Raw genomic sequence first — 18,495 nt, forward strand, 5'->3', positions numbered from 1 at the left:
ATGAGCTAAGTAGATCACTCGAGTGTCTATGGCCATCGAACCACCCTGTGGAAATACCATAATGCCTAGCAGGGCTATGGCGAATGCCAATGGTCTAGCAGCTTCCCACTATTCTCTACTCTTGAACTCTCTCTGATACAGAGTATACCCGGTGACATCTCCGAATCTCCGATATAGAACCCTAAATGTTACAACAGGTCTTCGCGCCCAGGGCGCCTCAGTCAGTGCAAGAAACTTCATGATTTGCCCGACTATGGGCCTTTGCAGAAATAACAGGTGGTGATCTGGTTTGTGTCGTTTCCTTAGACAGGTTCCATTGGTATATATGGCATCCCTAATCTCCTCTAATGTAGGAGTCATCTCAATTTCGCCGAAGTGGAACAACATTTCCTTATCGTCCTAATATCATGCTAACAGCTCTATTAATTCCAGATGACCTTTCATCGTCATGATAGTCGGTAAATGACCTAAAGTGCAGCTAATTGTCTTCTTGCGGTCATCCCCTAACCATGCCCACCAAACCCTCAACAAATTCGGAGCCTCGACAATTATGTCAAAACGAATGCGGCCTTCCATCTACAAAAAAGAACACCGTTAGAATTCCCCCATCCCCACATGGTCAACGGTTCATCACATAGGCACTAAACATGCTTCCACATAGCACACAAATGAGATGTGGTATTCTTCGGGTCATAGACCTTTCGAGCGCAAGTGGGTCTCTCTTAATGAGCTTCAAGTAGGTATGAGATACCCAAATCTCGTCTAGGTATGAATGCTCTAGTTCAGTAGGGATTTTACTTAGATCTATCCTAGTTTTACTAGAGTGAATTTTTCACAAAAGACCGGGAACCCAAGTGGACAACTGGGGCTGAATTGTCAGCGTTGTTGGGCGACCACGAACCAACCCCACCTCATAACAGTTCCAAAAGAAGTATTTTGATTTTTTAGTGAAGGTACGATCGCGTGCTCTGCGAAATCGCCTTTGGAAGAAAATGTAAAATAAATGCCAGGAGTGGCGGAGTTATGATATGCATGCAAAGATACCCACATTATATTGGAATCCTTATGGTTAGAACCTTTAAGTCCCCAGTAGAGTCGCCATTTGTGATGGTTCGCATTTTCGCGGGCGGAGTTAGCGCTCGGAAAAAGCTATTTCAAAATCATTGGTGCTCTTTCGGACTTTATTTTAAAAGAGCCGCCACCTAATTTTTAGGAAATTAGGAAAACCAATTTCGAACGATTTATTCATATATTGTGAAAAAAGCCTTCGTAATCCAAAGTTCTAGGTAAGAGTTCTGGTGATCCTCTAGGAAAGGTGTTAGGCACCCTAGTATTAAGGATCCGTACTATTTGCTTAAACTGTTTTACTTATTGTTTATTTTCCGCATTTTTTGTAAAAAAATATTGTCATTTATTTGCATATCATTGGGTTTCGAGAAGGATTGAATATATCCCCTTTACATATAGGGTAATTTAGGTTCAGATTTATAATATCCGGATAAGAATAAACTCCTTTTACATATAAGGATAATGTATTTTGTTTTATAGAATGATCAAAATATTTTGGTTTTGTAAATATAAGTATATTTATGCATTATTCACACACTTTGTCTCGAGTTTGTCCGTATAATATGTTAGAACGCTTTATCCTAAAACTTTGTATTTACAAACGTATCTCACTTTTTGAATTAACCCCAATAAAAAACAGTTTATCTTTTTCATTGAACTTGGGTATATATGTGAACAAATGTTGACTTTAGAGTGGCCTTAGACAAAAAATTGTATACATTCTCTTTTTTTAAAAAAAAATGTATTTTTGGGCGGGTTTGGCCCCATCTTTGAATTTTAGATGGGCTTTAGACCCAAAGTTTTTGTATCCTTTCTTGGTTTGAAAAGGAATAAAAGGGGCGAATCCCCAAGAGTTTTCTTTATGTTTTTGCTACTGGGCTTGGCCCAAAATAGTTAGCTTTAAACCAATTTATTTTTTTCCGAAACTCGTTTCCTATATTTTTTGCAAAGAGACATACTACTTACTCCTGCATTAATCTTATTTGACATGAGGAAGTGGCATATCGTTTGTAACTCTGAAAAAATCTTTTATCCTTCCATCTTTTAACTTGTATCGGAATCATGTTTTATCACCCTTTTTAAAAAAAAAAAAAATCGTCGTTTTTAACCCAGATTTTTTTGAAATGCAATTGGGGACTTAGAGTCAACTAAACGGCATATGTACCGTTGTCCTAAGACTACTAGTTCTAATATAATGATTCCAATACAATGTAATGTTTTTACAAATTCATAAAAATTACAACGCTTAATAAATTGAATTAACATAAATAAGAGAAAGGAATAGTCTAGGGGTGTACCAAACCCCTAGTTAGTTATTTTCACCCATGACTAGATTTTCAATGCATTTCTACAATATCAGCTTCCCTTACGTCGACCTGGAGTTCTTGGTTTTTTGAAAGAATTGACCTATTGGGCCTTAGGCCAACAGGTTTGGCTTGGACTTGGTTCAAATGGCATGCAGTGGAGAGGAGAAAAAAAAAAAAGGGGGGCCCAGTTAGTTTTTGATTTACTGAACTTATCACACACATATATATATATATATATATATATATATATATATATATATATATATATATATATATTGCATTCGCATAAGTACGCAAGATTGGGCCTTTGCGGCTTAAGACCAAATATAAGAGGTGCCCAAGTCCCCTCTCTATCTCAGACTTTTAAAGATTGGGCTATTCTTTACAAAACTTGGATTGGGCCGTGTGCCCATCTACGACTCTAAAATGGCCACTATGTTGAGATTTGAGGCTTAATGATTTCCCTCCCTTTTTACTTACTTAACATGTAGGACCTATATATCTTGCTCTATCCCAAGCTTACGCAGGATATACCCCAAGATATACACATCATGATGTGCATATCATATGTGTATTAGGTGTGTATTAATTGTATACCTTCCGTGCTCTGAAGACCTAATGTATATTATGTGTATATCTAACCTTAACACCTGTTCTAGAGATCACATTTTAATTAGTTGGCCAGATTTTTACCCTTTACTTATACCAAAGAGGATTCCTACCTCATACAGATATCAAACTTAGATAAAAATAGTTAGACCATTACTTAGGATCAAATAAACCACACAATCAGACATTGGCCCCAATGTGTTCATAGCAGAAAGGAATGAATATTCAGTTTAACACATGGATTGCTTCATAGTTTCAGATAACATAAGAATGGAAGGAATTGGTATTTATTTAACTTTCTCTGACATAGAATGGGGAAACCATGAGAAACAATCAACTTGTCAATCAAGAGTGAAATACATAAACTGCAAGGTTTCTTGTATAAGCAGGTAGACACATATAGGCAGAACAAGACTTTACTAATGCTTGGGTACACATGTACAGGTCACTACAGTGTTCAGAGAAAAGCAATCAGCAATTTGAACCCACACAGGTGCAATGTACAGACAAGATAAGGTGTTAACAGGTTTAGGTACATGAGATGATTCAAACTTACTCTTCAAATTCCTGTTAAGCTTATTGCAGTGACAACAATATATGACAAGAATATGCAAGATTTGTACAAAGATACATCTCAGGAGAAATGGAGAGAATACAAAGGAAAACAACCATGCCTTTTGATAAAATCTTTGAGGGAGGGATTTTACAGAGTTCTAGGGGTCTTTGGTGACTCAACTCCTGTGCATTTACTACTCATATTTAATTCATGATTTTGAAACTCTAAACTTCCTTCTTTTGTTTCTGACTTAGCCAAATGAACACACCTAAATTTCCTACTAAGTTCGTAGTAAATCATTCATCCATATATCCCTGATTCCAGTCTGTGTCCTTCAGTCCAATGATAGAATCTTTTATGATCATAAAGCATTTGTGTAGTAAGCATGTATCCCGTAGTGTACAGAAGTACCATGGTATCCTTTATATGGAGGAAAGGTGTTATGAACCAAGCAATGCTTCGTTCTCCCTTAATCCTCTCTCAGGACACCCTTTTTAAAAAAGGTTCTTCAAGGCCATGTGATTTTAACTTACTCTCAGTCCCCTTATGATCACATGGATTTTGTTGCTTGAGATGTTCACAACTAAGTATTCAAGAAAGTTCAAATGTATGTACACACAAGCTGACATGACCACTTAGGTTAGGATCAAGATCATTTCTTACCCCTAAGGCCTAATAGAATTCATACAGAGTCATATCATGGTTAGGTCAATTTGTCACTTGTAGGTTCCTAACATTATTTATCTTTCACAGAACCCTCACAAGCTAATCTAAACACTCAATAAGTCATACCATATTATAAACTTTATTTGACCAAGTCATAGAAAGTGTATATGAGACAGTCAGTCAAGTAGTGGTAACTAAACATATGGACAATGTATTAAAACTCAGACCAAAACCCAAATAATTCAAGAGGAGGACAATAGGTATATTTCCACTTTGAATCTTGAACCAGTTTTATTCCAGATAAAACTATGTTGGAATCTCATGATTTAAAATATAGATTCAGATTAGCAACTTGATTCACTCCTTTTACAAATCTTAGGTATGGGATAATCACATATGTTGATTAAGACCAGTGTCAACTCTCACCTTAAGGAATTCAAGATCTTTAAATAAGATTCAAAGGTATTTCAGGCAAATAAGTAACTAAATGGCCCTGGATTAACCCTGATTCTTAATAGTGGTCACAATGAGAGTAAATGTTGGAAACTCTATCCTGAATTAGCAGCCTTTGATGATGAAGATGTGACAGTTGCACCGGCTACTGGAGAGAAAGGCAAGGAAGTTATGGTCGAGGAGGATGTGCATGCTCCTCAGCCTCCAAAAAAGCAGGTTCATCATAATAGAAGGAGATTTAATTCTAGGATACTATCAAGTGGAAGGGTCCTTGGCAATCCTGGAAATTGGAATATTGTTAAGGACAATAGAGATTTTAATGGTCCTAAGAAGGATAATGCAGTATCAGAGGTGGTAAATGCAAATACAAAGGAGAATAAGGATTTAATGGTGATAGTTCAAAACAAATTTGATGTGTTACAAGATCAGATTTTGACAAATGAGAATGATAGAAACAATGTTGATTCCAATGGTGAAGATAATGTTAACAATACTGATGTCCATCAGGATCAGGAGGTGACTAATTTTGATGTGCAAAGTACTGATGAGCTCAGCACTTTCATGTTGCTTCTCAAAGTCATGATGATTTGCAAAATACTTCTGAGAAACTGGTTGGATTGGTTCAGGATCTAGATGATAAGGTGGAGCATGAGATGGAGTTTGGTGAATCAGATACATCTCTTGAACATGCAGTGATTATGGAGAAAAATGTACTGCCTAACATAGACAATCAATCAGACATGGTGAAGGATCAAGGTGGTTCAAATCACAGTGTTCCAAAGCAAATGGAGATGCTAGAGCAAATTGGAGAGGTATGTAAGGTGGAAGATGTTGACAAAAAGTTAGAACAGGTTGATGGTAATAATGAAATTGGAAATTCAGAAGCATCTACTTTTAATATGTTATCAATTAAAGGGAAGTCAGAAATCCCTATCAGGGTGGATGGCGTACATGGATGCTGAGAAGACTGAAACTAATATTCCTTTGGAGGATGTGGTTTCTCATATGGATAGTAAGTCAAGTGAAGCCAGGTGCATATGCTCTGATAGTCCCCAGGTGGATGCAGATGAAAAGAAGGATGAATTTGAGGTTGCTTTGGAGGATACGTGTCCAAACAACTTGCAGATTGTAGCATCTTACCCTCCTGAGAGACCTTTTTCTTATCTGGAAGGAAATATGGCCCTGGATATTATCCATGAAATTAAGGAAGTTCAGCCTTTGATGGTAGGCAAGAAGCTTTCACCCAACAAAGCTTTGCATGATGTTATTTCTCATACTATTGATCTGCAAGATGAGAAAGAGAATAAGGCCAAGGATAATATCATTAAAGAAGATGTTGATGGTGCTCCTTTAGACATGATACTTCAAAAAGTCAGTAAAGAAGTAGGAATTTCTCCAAGAACACAAGGTAAAGGGGCAAAAAAAGGGAAGAAACAAGGTGTTCCAGTAGTCCAACAAGCAGTGAGGGTCATGCCAAAAAGGGGTAACACGAAGAAGTCATTTAAATGATTGTTAAAACTCTATTTTGGAATATCAAATCAGTGAATACTCAACAAGCTTTGCATAGAGTTAAAATATTACATAGACATCATAAGTTTTTCCTAGTTTCTCTAATGGAACCTTTTCAACATCAAAGACAGATTCAGAAATATAGAAGGAAACTTGGTCTGTCATATGCAAATTTCAATTGTAATGGTAAGATCAGGTTTTTTGTTTAAGACAAAGTGGATGTAGAAGTACTACTTGATACTAAACAGTCTATCACTGTTAAATTGTTCTTCCAAGATCTGAATAAAGCAATAGTAGTTTCAATGGTTTATGCTAAATGCAATGAAGGGGATAGATTGCAGTTGTGGGAGGATATGTACGGTTTGGCTAGTAATATGGCATTCCCTTGGTTGATTGGTGGTGATTTCAATGTCATTTTAAATGAAGAGGAAAAAATAGGAGGTTTGCTAATTTCCCCACAAGAGTATGAAGATTTTGCCTTTTGCATGAATTCTTGTGAACTGCATGAGATTCCCTTTAAAGGGACTCCTTTCACATGGTGGAATGGTAGGGCTACTAATGATTGAATCTTTAAGAGGCTGGATAGAATGTTGCATAATGAGCTATTTCAAGACTGGTTTGGCAATTTAGAGGTGGAACATTTGTCTAGAACAGGATCTGATCATACTCCATTACTTTTAACTTGTGAGGATCAGGTGCAGAACTTCTTTAAGCCATTCAGATTTATGAAATTCTAGGTGGAACATGAATCCTTTCTAGACCTTGTTAGACAACAGTGGGAAGAAGAATTATTTGAAGGTATGTTTCTGTCATTTAAACTTAAACTGAAGAAGGTGAAAATTGCTTTAAGCAAGTGGAGCAAGGATACTTTTGGAGATATTTTCAAGCAACTGGTCATCAGAGAGGACATAGTCAAAATTCAAAGAACAGTTATTTGAGGAGGATCCTTCAGAAGAGAATAGGATGGTGATGCAAAGGGCTCAAACTGAACTCAAACTATACTTGCATTATGAAGAAGAATTTTGGAGACAAAGAGCTGGAATGGACTGTTTCTCAGAAGGTGATAAAAATACAAGGTTTTTTCATAGTTTGGTCAAAGGTAGGAGGAACAGAATCCAAGTCAAGAGAATTCAAAATGCTGATGGTGTGTGGTTAGAGGAAGCTGACAAAGTTGCTGATGAGGCTGTTTCATTCTATCATAGGCAGTTTTCTCAAGAAGGTAGATTCAAGACTCTCCTATTCTTAATCATGTTCCTGAAATGATTAAGGAGGATGATAATGTATTGCTTGCAGAACAGCCTACTATGGAAGAAGTGAAGAAATCTGTTTTTGAATTATCAGGTAACAGTGCTAGTGGACTAGATGGTTTTTCTGGGATATTCTATCAGAAGTCTTTGGGAAGTGATCAAAGTTGATGTGTTTAAAGTAGTTAAAGCCTTCTTTGAGGGTCAGACCCTTCCTAAGTCATTTACTCACACCAACTTAATACTGTTGCCAAAGAAGAATGTGGTGGAAGCATTTTCTGATATGAGGCCTATAAGACTCAGCAACTTCATTAATAAGGTCATATCTAGAGTGGTGCATGACAAAGATGAGATAGGCTACCAAAGTGTGATATCTTCTAACCAATCAGGATTTGTCAAAGGCAGGAATATTATTGAGAATGTATTGTTGACATAAGAAATTGTTATAGACATAACGAAGAGAGGGAAGCCTGCAAATGTTGTTATTAAGTTGGATATGACAAAAGCATATGACAGTGTGTCATGGCTATATCTCTGTAAGGTAATGAAGAAAATGGGATTTTCTGAGGTATTCATTGACTTAATATGGAGATTATTGGCAAATAACTGGTATTCTATGTTGTTGAATGGCCATGCTCATGGTTTCTTTCATTCAAGCAGGGAGACCCTCTCTCTCCTGCTCTTTTCATCATTTCTACAGAAGTACTTTCAAGAGCATTGAACTCCTTATTTGATCAGTCAGCGTTTACAGGTTATGGGATGCCTAAGTGGAGTTCTGCATTGAACCACCTTGCTTATGCAGATGATACCATCATATTTTCATCTGTAGAGAGTAATTCTTTGCAGCTGATCATGGATACTCTTCAAGAGTATGAAACGCTATCTGGACAGTTGATAAATAAGAGGAAAAGTTCTTTCTATATGTTTAACAAGGTATATAATCAGCTGATTCAATAGGTGGAAGCAGTAACAGGATTTGTGAGAGGTCAATTTCCTTTTACATATCTTGGGTGTCCAATTACTCATGCAAGAAAGAGAAAAATTGATTATAATGAGCTGTTGAAGAATGTCAAGGACAAGTTGCAAACTTGGAAAGGGAAGTTATTGTTTTATGGTGGAAAAGCAGTATTAATCACTAGTGTTCTCCAAAGCAGTCCAATCCATATACTATCTGCTATCAGGCCACCAAAATGTGTTATAAAAGAGCTTCATAAGATCTTTGCAAAGTTCTTCTGGAATAACAAGGAAGAAGGGAGAAGCAGACACTGGTCATCATGGCTCAATATGTGCTAACTTAAACATGAAGGAGGTTGGGGTTCAGGTCCATCTTTGATATGTCAAAGGCTTTATGTGCACAACTTTTGTGGAAGTTTAGAACGTCTAGTTCTCTCTGGGCTAACTACATGTGGAATAAGTATTGCAAGAAGCAGATTCCTCAGTTAGTACAATGGAAAGGAGGGTCTCAAGTTTGGAAGATGATGTTGGAGGCAAGGGACAGTATTGAGCAAGAAATATGGTGGGAACCTAAGATTAGGAGTTCTAATGTGTGGTTTGATAACTGGACTAAACTAGGTGCTCTTGTCTTTATGGTTCCTCGTAGCTGGCCAATCAATGATCAGGTGGAAGATGTGGCTGAACTAATGTAAAATGGCACCTGGAATGTCCAAAAACTCATGAAGTTATTCCCTGAAGATATTGTGCAGCATATAGTGTAGGAGATTGACATTAAGCATGCATCTAATGAATGGGATACACCATGGTGGATGATGACTAGCTCGGGAAAATTTACTGTGGGCAATGCATGGGAGTTACTGAGACAAAGAGCCAGTATAACAGTGCCTTTTCATAAAATGTGGATCAAGGGTGTGCCATTCAAGATTTCCTTCTTCTTATGGAGACTTTGGAAGCTTAAAGTGCAAGTAGATGAGGTGGTGGCAAGCATTAGTATTGCTATAGTTTCTAAGTGTTCTTTCTTTGCAGTCCCGCTAGCTCATGCTCAATCCATTAATCATTTATTTCTCTTGTGGAGATTTCTTTGCCAAAGTGTTGAGTGTCTTTAATGCAGCAGCTGGATTGACCATGAATTGTGTTCAAGTGAAACATGCTATCAGAAGCTAGTGGGAGGCAAAATGTCATTATAAGCTGAAACCTGTTTTTAAAGTTGTTCCTGCTTTTATTGTTTGGAAAATATGGAAATGGAGAAATAATCAATTACATGAAGGCACCATGACATTTAATAGGGTGATATATCACATCAATCTGAACATACACTTGTTATGCAAAGTGTTGTTCCCTGGGCTAAATGTTCCAAAAAGGTGGCATCACATTGTGCAGTTCTTTGAAGAGTATAAACCTACAATTGTTTATAAAGTAATAAGGTGGATGAGACCTGCAGTTGGATGGTTTAAGTGTAATACTGATGGAGCTGCTAAAGGTAATCCAGGGCCAAGCTCTGTTGCTTTTGGCATCAAGAATGAGGAGGGAGATTTGGTGTATGCTGCTCCTAAGAAGTTACAAGATGGATCAAACTTGGTAGCAGAAGCTATGGCTATTAGAATGGGGTTGAAGTATTGCTTAGATAAGCAACTATTCCCACTAATAATGGTCGACTCAATAGCAATGAAGATGATCCTTGCTGCAGAATGGAAAATCCCATGGGATATTGCAATGGTGGTGATGTGCCGTGAAATTATGGCACATTCGATGCTCTTTGGCTATAAGTTTTACTTGTTTTTGAGCAAGTCTTGGTCCTTTTGATGTGTTTGTGATGTGTTGCAGATGTTTAACATATTTCGGGAGCAAGTTGTGGAAATGGAGTAAAAAGACTGTCAAAGAAAGAAAAATAACTGAAGCCTGACTTATACGGAGAAACATACGGATCGTAGAATATTTACGGTCCGTAAAAGCCATTGTAGATGGATAACAGTAAGGCCTCAGACCTGAAGCGGAAGTCAAGTCAGAAGTACGGACTATATATTATTTACAGTCTATAAATCCCACAGTAGATTGTTCCAGCAAAGTCTTAAAGGGAAGAGGATTTTACGGACAAGTTATACGGACCGTATAATATTTACGGTCCGTAAAAGTGGATCATATGTCTGGCAACTGAAGAGGATTTTACGGAGCTTGTTCATTGATTCTACGAACCGTATAAAATGTACGGTCCGTACATTGGTCCGTCGGGGGAAATTTTGTCAATCGTATTTTGCACGACTTAGACTATTATAAATACCTAATTTAGGTTTCTTGTAAAGTACAATTCACGTATTTTAGTTTTTACTTTCCTTAGTACTAAATACTCATAGTTTTGAAAGTCTTTTGGGATTACAAACAATTGCAATTAATTTCTCTTCAATTCCAAGCAATCAATTGTAAGCATTATGATCTTCATTATTTCTTATTGTTCTTCTTCTTCTATGAGAAGCTAAATTCCCTTACTAGGGTTGTGAACCCAATTGATGAGTGTTTTGTGATTGATATACACATAATGGATTATTAGGTTTTATTTATTCTTCATTCATAATTAATGGTTGCAAAAATTGATTAAAGCCATAAACCTTGATTTATTTGGGAAAATAATTAGGGTTGGTAAGAATAAATAACAAGGACTCAAAGCTTTAAACTTTGTTTAATAAATTCACTTAGGAATAAGAAGAATTTACGTGGCATAATTAACCGTTCTTCATAGTTACTTTCTTAAATTTGGGAAAATCATAGAAAGAGATAATCTTTATTTATTGGAAAATAGTAGAGATTCATATAGATGTTAAGTGCATTCATATAATGATCCATTAGAAGTATATTAAGATCAATACCCATGATCATACACTTTATCTAACGGAGACACAACCTTGGTTTCTTTTGCCATAAATTACATCCAAAGCAAGTAGTTAGCAATTAGTCCTAAAAAAACTCAACTTTTACAGAAATCATCGGATTAAGACATTAGACCTAAATTAAGCATTCTACGAGTTTAGTAACCTTTTGACACCATATTCCCTGTGGGATTCGACCCCAACTTAGTTGGGTTACTATATTTGACATCGTCCGCGTTATACCATTAATAGGTGTAATTTGAGCGTATCAGGTGGTATAGGATATTCCAAGAATGAGAAGGGATCAGATGGTGACTGTGGTGCACATAAACAGAGAAGGGAATGGACTTGCAGATTTTTTAACTAACGTGGTTTTTGATTTTGCAGGTGCAATTCACTTTAATAGTTTCCATGAGTTATCAAGTCAAGCTAGGAGGATATTGTGCACAGAAAAGGCCGGAATTCCAAATTTGAGAATAAGAACAATACAAGATAGAGCTCCAGACTGATGATCAGGCACACAAAAGAGTCATTTACAATATGCAGACTAAGTTATACCAGTATGGACTGATGCAACATCTGTGTTAAGGTGGTATTAGTGTGTTTAATCATACTCATTCCTTAATATGGGTGTTACAATAGTCCTTGATATGCTTCATACTATTTTTAGCAATGGCACAAGTTTGAGAGTGGCACTGCAGATATACGATAGATGATGCCCTGAGATGAATACAACTACATTCAAGATTGCCTGAAGAATGATTCACATGATTTGAAACATTCCACCTATGAGACATTGAAGGTGTGATAGATGTTATCAAGTCAAGGCCTTTGGATTTTTAGTTGTTACAAATCTATTGTATTTATCAGCTGTATTCCCATTTCCACTTGCTATTTTTCATATTTTTTGCTGTTTTTCCTTCTTTGATCAATCACTTTTGGATTGATTCTTTTCTTTCATCAATCACTTTTGGATTGATATGTACATAGTTTTCTTTTTCAATAAATTACCACCTTCTGGTGGCTTTACTAAAAAAAAAAAAAAAAAAAAAATATTCTTAATTGTGGTCTTCTAAACACTTGACCTAATCAAACTTTTGAGTCTTTGGCACAAATAGATTCACAAAAAAGGACAAAGACTCAGCTGGTAATAAAACAGGTCCCCAAAATGCAATGGTGTGCAAAGACAACAAAATATTTACTTCACAAATAGGCTATATGGTAAGCATTTTAGATTTCTACTCAAGTTCTAAGGGCCTAGCCTATTTTAAAAGATTGATTCAGATCACTTACTAGCTTGCTTTTTAGGCAGGGTTCTTCCCACTAATATACACAAGACTCAAGCTGAGTTAGGTGGTTTCATTCTCCCTCCCTTTTACCTAGTCCCACTTTAATACCGAACGGTATCGTCTTGTGGCAGTGTCAACCCAAGCTATTATTAACAAATTAATGATTCATTGTTAGTCCACACCCTTCCTTCTAACTGCCTTCCAATTAGCTTAGATCCCTTTTAAACTTATTCCTATTATGGTTTTGTCCTTGATTAATGTCCAACACTAACTTAATAATAGCTAGTTTACTAAGGCTAGGTCCATTCAATACCCATCAATTCAGACTTAAGTTGTTAGTAGCAAGCCAACTGTCCTCTTTAGTCAAACTCAACCCAAAGATCATGGCCAAGTAGAGGTTTTTAAGCATTACAGTCTCCTAACAAGACATCAATAATCAACAGGTCTTATTTTAGCTTGATTTGTCTTTAATATATGAAATAAGCTAGAGCGAGCTCTGAATAGGACATGGGACTCTTATTAAAATGCTATACTCCTGATCAGTTTATATATTTGATCCTTTTCTTCATTATATTTGTACTAGGTCAGCCAGTTATTGTACACCATAAAACTTACCAAGTCAATAGGAAATAGAAGTAAATTACAGAGAATGTCAAGTCATTGTACTTGTACAATAATGCAGAATCAATCATGGAAGACATCAAGAGTGAACAGAGCATTTTGTACAAGGATTCTTTAGATACAGAGTTAAGATGATTCTCACTTAAGAATACTAGGGTGGAAGCATGACAATCTCAGCTCTTAGGAGAGGAATATCACATGTTAGGCTGGTGAAAGTTGCAACCTCATTCAAGGTTCAAGACAAGTATCATACAACAACACTTAGAGGTATATCTAGGTCATTAGTTCTTTCAAAGTAAGTATTGTCACATTGAAAGGGCAAATGATCAAATAGTGATCCAACAACATGTCATGTAGGCATCTAGAACAGGGCAGTCTTATCAAAATTATACAATCTAAATTATTACTCAAACAGTTATGTAATATCCTATATGTCCCCTAATTAGCTAAAGCAAACTCCTTATTGAAACATATTACTAATAGTGAACTGTTGACCCTCAACAGACCTCAAACTTATTCCACAAGGATAATTTCAGTTCTATAGCAGTTCACACACATTTTTTGTGGAGGATTAACATGATTCCAAGTCCTTTAATTCAAACAAACAACCCAAATATCAGGCTAAGCACATAATTAGTAAAGGCATCATATTAGAGGGGATTTTTCCAAGTTCACTCAAATAATGCTAAGACAAGATTATTTTATGAGACTACCCATCAGTCTCCAGAACACTTAATACTAAAAAAGGACTAACTATCAAAATAACAAAAAATAAATGACAAGCTTAAAGTGTTACCTTTTTTAAATGCAACCTTAGTCAAGAATTGGATTCGAAAGCTCCTTTGTGCTTCCAACTCCCTCCTCAGCCACCACACAATGAAAACAAAAAAACAAACTTTTTAACTAATGACTCAACTCAAAGGGTCAAGTCTAAAAAAATTTTAACTAATAACCCCAATTTCGAGTACGAGTGCTCAAATCTGGGTTTTTATGCCTCTTTTTCTCCTCCTTCTTTTTGAGACATGGGGTTCTATTTATAGAACCCCAAAAATCTAGAATCCCAACTCTTACACGATGTGGGACTTGTAATTTTGTGAAAGATATTGCCTTAATTCAAGAAATAACGGCTACGATGAGTCTGAATCAACAATGGAGGGTCCGATTTGGACCTATTCGAGTCAATCCCAATAGACTAAAACCAACCAATGAAAATGCGAATTCAAGGATGCAAACCAATAAAAATTAATTAAGGATCTCAGTGGTTTAACTGAGAAATAGACAAAAAGCTGAAAAAGAAAAAAGGACGTACCATGCTTGGGTTTAATCGATCGAGTTTTAGTGAAATAGGGCAGTAGCATTAATTGCATTGCCTTTTTCAGCCATGGCAAGGCCTGGTGACCTCTGTCGTCATCTGAAACATTGCCAAAAATGGCATTTTGGATAGAGGATGAGAGAGAGAATGTAAGGCGGAGGCTAAGTGTTTTGGCCAGAGGATAAGAGAGAGAATGTGAGGTGGTGGCTAAGGGTTATCAAACCCTAGCCAAATATCATGAAAATGGTGAAAAAGAGGGGAAGGCTGAAGACTTTTGGCTTTTACGTTGGGGGGATTTGGGCCGTGTCAGCCTTCTTGGGCTGGACTCGGTCCAATTCTGAGTTCAATTAAAAGGGGGCCTTAATCTTCATGTACACACCAAGTGTATACACTTATATTTCATATATGTGTGTGTATACTTGGTGTATACGCTGGGTATATCTAATTCCTAGCAATTAATAACTAAAATTAGAGGAAATTTAAATCACGGAGAAAATTAGGCCGCAAATACTTTACTAAAAATAATTTTAAGAAGTCGGCTAAGTTGTTAATGGGCCTAAAAATGGCCTTAATTGACTGGCCTAACATATTTATTTTAATTATGTCCTTTTTAATCAAATTTTGGAAATTAGGTTAAACCTATTATTTTAAATTAAATATTAACAGGCAGATTTTGCAAAACAAACTAATTTCTTTAAATGGTGGACTGACTAAATTAATTATGTCCGAGGCAAAAAGAAAAGGAAAATATATCTATATAAAGGGCTCAATTTTGCAATAATTATCACTTAATTAATTAACTAGCCTAATTAAAACATTAAAGGGCAATTATGCTTATTTTATAAAAATCAGGAGTTAAAAAGGTTAAATAGTTAATTACTTAAATTATCCAAACTTTCAAAGATAAAATAAAAGGAAAGAAGTATTTGAAAATAATTTTAAATGATTAAATAATAACTCTTCCTCTTTCTCTCTTTCCTCTTTTTTTTTTATCTCACAAAATATCCTGAAAATATTTATTATTCTCTAAATAAAAATATGATGCATGAAAATCCCTTTTTGTTAATATAAGGGGAAGAAATGGTGATCTGGGCAATTTATAAAAATCATTTAAGGTTGTTAAAATGCTCAGCTCATTCTTTATTATTTGGGGATTCTGAGTGAATGAAATGAATTAAGGGAGGTCAAAAATTAGGTGTCAACACTCCTGCAAAGCTCATTTTCTCCAGAACCTTAGTTAGATATAGCCATGACACTCTATCATATGCCTTGGCGATATCTAACTTTATAACAACACTTGCAAGTCTTCCTCTCTTCCTAATATCAGTCACTATTTGTTCTGTAAGCAATACATTTTCAATAATACTTCTTCCTTTAACAAAACCTGATTTATTACTGGATATCAACTGTGGTAAAATACTATCAAGCCTCCTATGTACCACCCTTGAAATCACCTTTTTTATAAAATTGCTCAAGCTGATAGGCTTGAGATCAGCAAAACTTTGAATAAGTGGTTTCTTTGGAAGAAGTACAAGATTAATATGAGTAATTGATTTAGGAAGTGTGTGCCCTTCATAAAATGTCTTGACCAAACTAAAGACATCCACACCTATTATATCCCAACATGCATGATAAAATGTACCTGAAAGTCCATCTGGACCACAAGCACTGTCACTCTTAAGCTCAAATACTACTCTTTTTACTTATTCAAATGTAGGAAAAGCACACAACTGATCATTGCACTCATCAGACACCAATTTAGGAATGTTCTTGAGCATGCTAAAGTCAGAATTAGATCCCTCTTGTGCAAACTAATTATGAAAGAAGTTGACTGCCCCATCTGCTATATTTTCTTCAGTTTCTAGCCATACTCCATCTGATTGCTGAATCCTCTTAATTTGCAGCCTCTTTCTTCTTCCATTTACAATACTATGGAAGAATCTTGTATTCCTATCACCTTCTGTAAACCATGTATAACTAGATTTTTGCCTCCAAAATTCTTCTTCATAATGCAGATACCTCTTCATTTCAGCTTGTGCCACTTTTAGGACAGTTCTATTCTGCACTGTAGGTTCTCCTTCAAAGAGTTGCCCTTTAATTCTCACAATATCCTCCATAATGATGAGCTTCTTGAAAATGTCACCAAAAGTTTCCTTACTCCATACTGACAAACCTCTTTTCATTTACTTGATCTTCTTTTTAAAACTCAAAAAGGATTACTATCACTCTCCTCAGGCTAATTTGCTTTAACAGTATCCAAAAATGAGGGGTGTTCTATCATAAATTTCAAGAACCTAAAAGGTTTTGTAAAGCTTGTAGCATTAGTTCTAAGAGTAATGAGAAGAGGGGCATGAGCTGATCCAGTCCTGGACAAATGCTCTACTTCTATGTTACCAAACCACTGCTGCAACAGTGAGTTAATGACAACTCTATCCAACCTTTCAAAGATACAATCATCATCTGCCCTTCCATTCCACCAAGTAATAGGACTCCCTTTAAAAGCAATTTCCAATAGTTCACATGAATTGATACAAAATGCAAAATCCTCATAATCTTATGGAATTACAGGATTTCCATCTATCTTATCATCTTCATTTACAACAACATTAAAATATCCTCCAACAAACTAAGGTGCATCTATATTACTAGCAAAATGATATATATTGTCCCAAAGCTGCAATCTCTCAATTTCATCACACTTAGCATACACCAGAGTGGTTATCAAGAATTTGTTTTCCTCATGAATAAATAACTTCACGGTGACTTGCTGAGGGGTATCTGAGAGGATTTCCACATCAATTTCCTCATTCACAAAGAACCAAATCTTCCCATTACAATTTGCTCCTGCAGTCTTCATTCCTAGCCTCTTTTGATATTTCTGTATATACCAAGCTTGTTGAAAAGGTTCCAACAAAGCTATAAATAAGAACTTATGATGCTTATGTAACATTTGAAGACTATGAAAATCTTGTTGTGTCCCCACTGATCTTATATTCCAAATAAAGGATTTAACAATCATTCAAAAGAAATCTTATTTGCTGCAACTCTCTTTGGCACAACGCTGGTTGGTTGTTGTATCTCAGCACCATTAGCCTTTTTGCCTTTCTTCATACGTTTACACTTTGACTTAGGAGAAACACCAGCCTCAATGCTCACTTGTTCAAGTTTCTGATCCACAGATTCCTCTAAGTCTTCCATGTTACATTGAACATTCTCCTTTCTTGCATTAGAGCTACTTACTTCTGTAACCACTTTATGAGCTACTATATAATTAAGCCTCTTCAAAAGTGAGTCATTACTAAGTATATCCAAAGGTTAAATTATACCAGAACTGTTACACCCCATGGTTCTGTACGTTGAAATTCGTAAGTGTTGGACGTTTCAAGTATGAACTTTGGAATTGACTTCAAGGATATATATATAGTTATGAAGGTTTAGTTCATATAATAAGTGGTGAGAGGATTGGAGAGCAGGTGAGTTGCGGAAACTATGTTTGTTGGTCCAATTGGGAGGAAAAATATCTTTTAGAATATGATGAGTTTTGAGGCAAAGTAAAAGCCTAAAGTGAAGTTCATGAAGCCTAGTTTTCAACGCAATAAACCACTTGTCGATCCGGTATCGTTGTAAGGAGATATGGACGCTATAAGTCAGGCTGGCAGGCCAGGAAAATGGTCTGTGCGAACGCGTAGAGGAACAAGGGCCAGCTCAGCGCGAACGCACCACTAGTGGGCACGAACGCGCTGAGCAATTTTTAGGTCGGTGCAACCCGAGCCTAAAACGTTATAAAAAGGGGTTACCCCTTTATTTTCTCTTCCAAACATCCTCTAAACCTCTCCAAACTTTTGGAACCCTCCACCAACTTCCACACACCAAAATTCTAACGCAAATCGAGTATAATCCCCAGATTTTTGTCCAGACAGCGTATAGTTGCGATTATAAAATCGTATAGCGACAAGTTTTGGCTCAAATTCAAGGTGGAAAGTGAAGATATTGCAATACTAGAGGGAGTAAGGTATGAATCTCTCCTTATTAATATTAGTTTAAGT

The 18,495-nt window shown here is 36.2% G+C and overlaps 1 long non-coding RNA gene across 1 annotated transcript; it reads right to left on the bottom strand.

The window, feature by feature from the left end:
* Positions 1 to 2,230: 2,230 nt before the first annotated feature.
* LOC132053598 (uncharacterized) lies at positions 2,231 to 14,688 on the bottom strand. The gene is made up of 2 exons (XR_009414167.1): positions 14,447 to 14,688; positions 2,231 to 2,484 (listed from the first exon to the last, which is right to left on the bottom strand). It is a non-coding gene; the product is annotated as an uncharacterized LOC132053598 (long non-coding RNA).
* Positions 14,689 to 18,495: the final 3,807 nt, after the last annotated feature.

The sequence above is a fragment of the Lycium ferocissimum genome, chromosome 4, assembly GCF_029784015.1.
Source record: "Lycium ferocissimum isolate CSIRO_LF1 chromosome 4, AGI_CSIRO_Lferr_CH_V1, whole genome shotgun sequence".
NCBI classification, from domain to species: domain Eukaryota; kingdom Viridiplantae; phylum Streptophyta; class Magnoliopsida; order Solanales; family Solanaceae; genus Lycium; species Lycium ferocissimum.